The 9,297-nt window shown below is 30.9% G+C and overlaps 1 long non-coding RNA gene across 1 annotated transcript in view; it reads right to left on the minus strand.

The window, feature by feature from the left end:
* The window catches only part of LOC111636463, a 20,595-nt gene extending 11,473 nt beyond the window's left edge, over window positions 1-9,122 (minus strand). The window contains exons 1-2 of the long non-coding RNA XR_002758542.1: window positions 8,875-9,122; window positions 8,321-8,445 (exon numbers count right to left, since the gene is read on the minus strand). This is a non-coding gene — a long non-coding RNA (uncharacterized LOC111636463). The remainder of the gene's footprint in view (window positions 1-8,320; window positions 8,446-8,874) is intronic.
* Between the last annotated feature and the right edge of the window lie 175 nt (window positions 9,123-9,297).

Raw genomic sequence — 9,297 nt, forward strand, 5'->3', positions numbered from 1 at the left:
CAAAATCATGATTTAGCCTATTTGTAGAAAAAGCAATTTTATAATTTACTTAATTAAGTAAAATTTAATTAAATTTTACTTAAAATGTTTATTGAAGAAACATTTATATTTACATATTTTGATGCGTAATGTATCTTTTTATTATCGATTTTCAGCTGATCTATTTGTTTACTTATTTAAATTGTTTTATTTCGTCAGAAAATTTAGATTTTAATAAATTAAATTAAATTAAATTAAATATATTATTAAAAATAATGAGGCGAAATTCATTTTCTAATTATTAAATTAATATATTTTTTCTATAATTTCCTTGTCTATAGAATGAAGTTAAAGTCATTTTAACAATGGAATTGCGAATTTATCTGTAATATTCGCTCGTCCGTTTGTCTGTACGTTAGTAGTATTTAATATATAATATTTATTAAGTAAAAGTAAAAAAAAAATCTGAAGTTAAGCATCTTAATCTGAAATCTCTTCTATTGTACACGAAAGAGAAAGGAGAGAAAAGAGGATCGAACAAAATTTTCATAATCCGTATTCTAAACCCCTGCATGTGAAAATTAAATTTATTAGAAGTGTAGACAACCCCTTGGAAGTGGCACTGAACCCTTTAGGATCTGCTAAAATCCACAAGAAAATTGAATTAAAGGCGTAATACCCATAACTAAATTTTCCAATGGTGGTATGGTACATATGAATAAAATGATTCATCCCATTAGAACGAATTTAATTCAATTAGTTGGATAAGAGAGTTACATAAGAGTCGGTTCGTTTGCCAACAATCGAAGAATGGTCAGATATTACAAAAATGGATGTCGTTGGTGCAATCCAATTGATTTATATGTAATGACAGGGGGGAAGCAGTGGCCAAATTGTTTTCCATTGGGAAGGTTGATCTTTACACATCGTTTGCATAATGAAGGAAGTGTTTCAATGCCCAAATGTGATTAAATTTCACGCAGAGAGAAAATTTACATCACAATAAAACTTCGTTAGATCTATTCAATTTGTTGCCACCGCAATCTTAAGATATAAAGATTTGTTTTAATTAATATTACTCGATTTTTTTCGTGTGGGGGGTTAAGAAGCCATTCGCTTTTAATATATTGTTGCGTGTTTTATGGCGTGACGAAATAATACTTTTTTTTTAACTTATTGTTGTAACTATGAATAATAATTGCAGTTAGAAAATGTGTTGTAGGGTAAGAAAAGAGTTAAATTAATTTATGTGGATGTTCTTTCGATCACAAAAATTAATGATGTCACTTTTAATGATATCATTTTTTAAAAATTTCATTAAAATTTATAAATTAACGTTACGTATAAAGTTTTTATATGATTTTATAATTAAATTTGAAAAATTTCGAATAAATTTTACTTTAAAGATTATTTATAAGAAATTATACTGTAATATATATATATTAATCTTTGAATAATTTAAAAACATTTTTTAATATTTAAAAAATGAATTAAAGCTCATTTAAATATACGTAAAATATACCTATAATTAATTATGAATTTTGAAAATATTTAAAATAAATTTTTAAGCTTTTTAAACATTTAAAACTCCATAATTATTGTAAAAAATGTTTAAAAAATCGAATAATTTATTAAAAAAGGTAGAAATTATGTTGTAAAACTTATTTATAATGATTTACAGTCATTGTAAATTTAATTTTAAACTTTTTTAAAGAGATTTATAATCTTAAAATTGTATTTGTTTTTTTCCTTATTGAAATAAATCTTACGCTACTTTTTAAATTTATCAATTGGTTTTATATGTTATATATATTGTATGAAGCCAATGAGTTGTTACAACTGAGAAAAAAACATCCATATAATATATTTTGTTGATATTTTTTGAAAGATAAAAAGTTATTCTTCCACCCCCAGAGAAAAAATTCGATTTCAAAATGAAGGAAGTGACCCAAATAATTTCTTTTTCTTCATCCTAAATTTCATTTTGATAACTTAGTAAGAGACAGAGAAGATCAGAAAAGTAAGAGAAACAGTAGGAGGATGCGGAGAAATGGAGGGATGCAGGGATGCAGGGAGGGATGGAGGGAGGAAGGAAAAAAACAACAGCAAAGAAAACTTCAAACCACAAATTAGAAGATATATTTTTTTTTTCCTTTGTACATTTTTCTTGACTGAAAAATAAACTAACAGCAAATGATTTTGAACGCCAAAATCAGAAATCGTTAAAGAAATTTCTCAACTTTCAAAACTTCATTACGTATCTTTCAATTGTTTCAGTAGCTTTATATCTTAATAGAATTTTAGTATAAACTGAATTATTATTATTTTTTTTTTTTTTTATTTCTTCTTCCTTAAAGTTATATATATTGAGGCTATGTTCTGTCGTAAAGAAGGTAAAATGTTTTAAAGAAAAATTTCTTAACGAAGACAAATTTTATAGTTGGTTGCAGCTCCAAGGAAAATTGGAAAAGGTTGGATAAAGAAGAGAATTGCAAAGAATAGTCAAATAGAAAAAAAAGAGAATATAAATTAGAAAGATGCCGAAAATAAAGAAAAGAAAAAAAAAGTTAAGGAAATTTTAAGGATTATTCGTAAAGAGAAATTAAAAAAAAAAATTAAATTAAATTAAATTAAATATATTATTAAAAATAATGAGGCGAAATTCATTTTCTAATTATTAAATTAATATATTTTTTCTATAATTTCCTTGTCTATAGAATGAAGTTAAAGTCATTTTAACAATGGAATTGCGAATTTATCTGTAATATTCGCTCGTCCGTTTGTCTGTACGTTAGTAGTATTTAATATATAATATTTATTAAGTAAAAGTAAAAAAAAAATCTGAAGTTAAGCATCTTAATCTGAAATCTCTTCTATTGTACACGAAAGAGAAAGGAGAGAAAAGAGGATCGAACAAAATTTTCATAATCCGTATTCTAAACCCCTGCATGTGAAAATTAAATTTATTAGAAGTGTAGACAACCCCTTGGAAGTGGCACTGAACCCTTTAGGATCTGCTAAAATCCACAAGAAAATTGAATTAAAGGCGTAATACCCATAACTAAATTTTCCAATGGTGGTATGGTACATATGAATAAAATGATTCATCCCATTAGAACGAATTTAATTCAATTAGTTGGATAAGAGAGTTACATAAGAGTCGGTTCGTTTGCCAACAATCGAAGAATGGTCAGATATTACAAAAATGGATGTCGTTGGTGCAATCCAATTGATTTATATGTAATGACAGGGGGGAAGCAGTGGCCAAATTGTTTTCCATTGGGAAGGTTGATCTTTACACATCGTTTGCATAATGAAGGAAGTGTTTCAATGCCCAAATGTGATTAAATTTCACGCAGAGAGAAAATTTACATCACAATAAAACTTCGTTAGATCTATTCAATTTGTTGCCACCGCAATCTTAAGATATAAAGATTTGTTTTAATTAATATTACTCGATTTTTTTCGTGTGGGGGGTTAAGAAGCCATTCGCTTTTAATATATTGTTGCGTGTTTTATGGCGTGACGAAATAATACTTTTTTTTTAACTTATTGTTGTAACTATGAATAATAATTGCAGTTAGAAAATGTGTTGTAGGGTAAGAAAAGAGTTAAATTAATTTATGTGGATGTTCTTTCGATCACAAAACTGTCCCCCCTTTTTTAATATTTAAATTAGCTCAACTCTTCGGTCTCTTTACATAATTGATATCCAGATAATGGCACTCGAATTATTAATTTTAATTTTCACTCTCCCCCTTCGTATTTATAATCGATGTGAAGAAGAAGAGAGGTGAGAAGATATTACATATAAAAGGAGGGGGTTTGATATAAATAATATAAATTTTCAGTTTTAACCCTCTTTTGTATATATAATCTATGTGAAGAAGAGGAGTGAGAAGATGTTAAACACAAGAAAAGGAGAAAGATTTAATATAAGTTGTTTATAAGTTTAATATAAGGGGGAAAGGAATATAAATTTTAATTTTAACCTCCCTCTTCGTATGTATATAGTCTACGTGATATAGAAGAGAGGTGGAAAGATAATACACAAGGGGAAGATCTAATATAAATTGTTTTGTAAGAGAAAATATAAAATGTATTTAGGTAGATACTAGAAAAGAAAATTAGAAATTTTCTTCTTTTCTTTATAATTTTTTTAATCGAAAGTTCTTTTCGGATAATCTAAAAAAAGTAAAGAACTATTCGGATTTATTCTAAACTAATTCCTTTTTTAAATCCTTCAGGTAAATACTAGATTTATTCTTTAGCTACTCTATTTCTTTTTTTTTTCTTTCCTCCAGTCATCTATTGAAAAATTCTTGATGATTATGGCTGAAGTATTTGATATAAAGTAGAATTATTTTTACTTATCTACTTTACTTTATCATACCTTGACGCTTTAATCTGTATTGTGGTCAGCATCGCTTTATCTACTGTAATACTTATTAATGGTTTTTCCCTTCTTTCTTACCTTTCAAACGTAAAAAAAGGGAATATCTAAGCTTCTTTCTTTATATTTTTACTTAATAAAGTTGTTCTTTACTCGATAAAACTTATATAATCACTTCTAGAGCATAAACGATCGATTTAGAATTAAAAATAAANTAATAAAATAAATAAATAAAATATATTTTATAATGATAATTTGGGCGGAGAACTTTTATAAATTTGACTAAATAAATCTCGAGCTTAAAGTGGTAGATGGGAATTTAAATTAAAAAACAAAAAAGAGAGAAGATTTGAATTATGAAAAGGGGGAGTCATTTCAAAATTTAAGTTTATAATTATTTATGATGAATCACGTGATTACAATTTGATGTAGAAGAATCGGATGCTGTCAACTCCGCCCAAGCAAGCGTAATCACACACACAACTCGGGAGCAATTCGCTCCAGTTTAAGGGGGATGATGCGAAGCTTAAGAGAAGGAAGGAGAAGAAAAGTAAGAATAAAATCAATTTTGGGAAGATATTATAATAATCCGATAGGGCATTAAGTAAGAGGGAAGAGATCGATAAAATGACTGACACCCCGGCAATCGATCGGAAGTAAAGACATCTTCACCTCCGTATAAAAACAATGGCGCTTCTTCTACTGATTACAAGCATCTACAGCACCTGAACCGCTCCGTCACCCGACTTGTAAAAGAAGAAAATGATTAGAAGCATCACGTTTCTCACCCCCCTCCCTCGTCCGTTCTCGCGCACTTTTACAGCTCATCCCCCTATCAAGGAATGTGTTAGAAAGGTGTTAAAAAGCGTCCCCATTTTCTGGAATATGTGCTTATCATCACGTGATCGCGAGAATTATGCGCTTATAAATTACGTCAGAAGAATTAGCACGTGATAACGTAACGTGGTGTCGCGTGGTCGAACGTTTTTTGGACCCCCCCTTCCAGCCAGAGTCAATTCATTACGGATTTTTATAGTTACGCTGTGGAATTTCTATAATTAAACGTCACGTAACGTTCTATATATGTGTATATATGGTCGATTTTTAATGATTTTTTTCGTGCTTAACACGTCACTGTAATCTGTCCCCTTTATTACTCGATCTGATTCAATTTGTTACGATTAAAATAGAGCTTGGATAAGATGTCCTCCACTTCCTGGTAACATGTGACTAATGGGAATTATATAGGAAGTGGGTGCCGTGTATGAAGTGATAGATTACCCTCCCCCTCTTCTTCTCTGTAATGTAATTGGAAGAAATCAAAACCGTTCTGAGGTGTTAGATAGTAAGTTGCAGCACACTTTTACAAAGTAAATCCTCCTGTGGGGTGCAGCACGTGGGAATACATCCACTTCGCTTTATGCTCCCGAACACGAGAAATGCATTTGTCAGAGAGATTCCGCTACAAGGCGTCGCAGGAGAGGTTTTTCTCTTCCCCCTGATGAGTGGCATCTCCCCCGCTCCTTCCCTTCAAACAGGATTTTCTTACCTTTCCCGAATCACGTGACTGGATGCCATCATCCGTAACGAAGCTAAACACGTAACGGATTACACGGGATGTAAGCGTCACATGTTTCGAGCCTCCGAAAATTCTATCCTTACCTGTAAAAGTGTCACGCGATTCGGAAGTTTGGGCGTCACGCGCAGGATATTCGAACCGCTCCGGCCTGTCACGTGATCGCACGCCTTGGTAGATGAGGGGATGTAATGCAATAACCCGATCAATTATACGAAACTTTAACGTTGTTAGCACTTTTAATTAGCAGCTAATTTGTTGCTGTATTAGCTCCTGCTGCAGCATTAACAAATCGAATATCTCACCTCACACCAGGCGCATTTTAGCAGCATGACTTTTACCGGGGTTTTTCCCACGAGGCGAATATGTTCGAGTTACCATGGATATCGGATAACACGGCCCTTCCTGTTTGTCGGCCCTTCAACGGAAAAATCGCCTTAATCGCGTGATTTCGGGTACGAGTTTTTAGGTGAGAAACCTTAAAACCATACCCGAAATTTCCTCTTACGTGACTTGTAATTTGGAATTCTGCGTAGTGTGACGCAGCCCGGACGGCAATATACCTCTTTTATCATCATCTGACGTCATCAGAACAAAGCGGAACGTCTCAACCTTTTATGACGTAATCAGCTTCATCAGTCATCTGTCACACGGATCGTACATCACAGTCACATGCTATGTTTGCACTTCGCTTTTGAATTTGTGTAACTCATCGATCCGAGAAGGTTTCTCTTCTAGGAAGTAGTAGGTATGGCTCCCTCCAAATCCTACACAAAGTTTTCAGTGCAACGTAACACTGGTTCTTTAGTGACGTAACCAATTTACACGTGCTAATGAGGGACCTTCCAGTAAAACGTCATAAAAGAGATAGGGCCATGTTTGCAATCGTAACACTATTCGTGCTAATCAACTGAAACTCTATTATAGCATGCTCTAAAATACTCATTTTCTACGCTAAATTAGGTTCTGTCATGTTTTCAGTGCGTACGTTTGCGTGTCTGCTCGTTCACAAACACATAAAAACTCCCATATTATTTCTCTACGACTTGAAATTTTTCCACAAGATTCTTATGTATATGTCAGTATGTCTGTACGTCAATTTTAAACGAATGCTTCGAAGCGATATAATTTGAAGCTATACTCGACACAACTCGAGCAATTTGAATAAAAAACACAGAATTGGTTATTACTACGATCTCTTCAAATCCTCGAAAGAGGACAGACACCCACACAGTCTCGAGATACCATCAGATTATATTGTAAAATTATTCACAATAAAAGAAAAAGAATGGCTGACACCCCCTGAAAATGTCGATTTAAATTTATAGAATGACTTTCCTTGTTGTAAAAAGAAATAAAATATGTACGTTTGCATGTCTGCTTGTTTCATTGATATACAAACTCTCATATCATTTCTCTAAACTGGAACCTCTCCATTGGATTCTTTGTAATGTTAACAATATATAGAGACGTTAAAACATGTCTGTCTGCAGGTTAATTTATCGAAAAAAAAAAACTGATATAATTCGTCACCCTTTCAAACAAATTAAGTTTATTACTACATAAACTCCGTATAAAATTGGGCAGGAGCTTTCAACACGCTTCGTATTAAACGTTATAAATCCTCAGAAGAGGACAGACAACCCGCAGTCTCAAGATACAAAGCACAAGACATCAGATTATATTGTAAAATTATTCAAAATAAAGAAAAAAATAATAAATGATACCCCCTCAAAAATCGCATTTAAATTTGTAGAATGACTTTCCCTCTTATAAAAAATAAAATAAAATAAAAGGAAAAGAAATGATGACATTTCTTTTGTGTAACTCATCAAGAGAACATTTCTTAACAACTGGAACATTTTGTTGTCATTTTTTCCCTTTCTTATATTTATTTTTTTTTTATTATTTTTTCCCTTTCTTTCATCTTTACATTTCCACATATCGTTCTTAATATCTTTTCTACAATAGAAGAATCAAGCCATAAAACTTGCAGAAGCAAAGAAACGTCATCAATCAAACTATTTTGCAAATCTACTTTACGTTTCTCGCATATACACTCCAACAAATAATACAAAAAAATATTTAAAAAAGTACAAAAAAAATTTGAGAAATGTAAAGTTTACATTTTTCTTCTTTTATTTTATTTTATTTTTTGTTAATAGAAAAATTAAATTCTTGACTTAACACGCGAAAAATAAATTTAAATATTTCACGCTGTTTAAAGATAAATTTTAAGTTAAAAGTGAAAGCGTGTTTTACAAGATTTTTAAAACAGATCGAATCAATTTTTTTTTTGGTACGGAGCACCCTACACGCGCGCGCATTATACCTGTAACAACTTCTCAATTTTTAATGAAAATAATGCTTACTCCATCTTGTAAATTCATATTTTATGTTGCTTGACTTTTACATAAATCTATAAAAACTATTAGATTTTATGTAGTATATTTTTGGGCGGAGTATCTTCTAACTCCTTTCTGTACTAATGATACACCTATAATAATGTTTATGGGACAATCAGGAACAGAGAAAATTCGTATAAAACATGAAAACTTCAAGCAGTCGCCATTTTCTTTCATTGCTATACATAAAAATAATTTGTTATGTATCGGACTTAATAAAGTAAAAGGAGTGTACATGCCAAATTTTACTCGAATTCATTCGTAAATTTTGAATTTATTTAAATTTGAAAATAAAAATGGAAGCCATTTTGGGTCTATAAAATAATAGAAATGGACTATGACGCAGTCTAAAAGATACAGCCTAAAATTTAATCCAGTTAAAAGTGTGGTGTGTTACGGTAAGAATTAAAACTATCGCCATTTTGAAAGAAAATGGTGGATGTTTTAATTTCAATAACTTCAAAATGGCGGCTCTTCAAACTTTTCAACAAAGATAGCAATAGTAAACTGCGCTAGAATACCTTGATTGCAGTCTGACCCTACATGCCAGGCTTTGTTTCTTAACAGCAGGCCTTAATGTGGGCCTGGTAGAAGCTAGACATTAAAAAGGCCTCTTTTTTAATTACCACAGGCTATACTTTGCTTTGAAATGGAGCACTTGAAATGTTTCAAAAATGGCGGCATTAGAATTTGTACTTCATCACCACAAAATTGGAAAAGTGTTTACAATTACGAGTTTAATTTTTAAAAAATTTAAAGAATAAAACAATGAAATTGACAATTATTATTACGTAAAAACTTACAAGCATTGTTACGTAGTAAAAAACGTAATAATACTTTTCAATTAAAATATACGAAATCGATTTATAACTCCGCCCAATTTAATTATTTAACTGGGCGGAGTTTTAAAGCAATTGACTTTAAAAATAATATACTTTTTTTTA

This window comes from Centruroides sculpturatus, unplaced genomic scaffold (genome assembly GCF_000671375.1).
Source record: "Centruroides sculpturatus isolate CEXI.00-Female unplaced genomic scaffold, Cexi_2.0 scaffold100, whole genome shotgun sequence".
In the NCBI taxonomy this organism is placed as follows: domain Eukaryota; kingdom Metazoa; phylum Arthropoda; class Arachnida; order Scorpiones; family Buthidae; genus Centruroides; species Centruroides sculpturatus.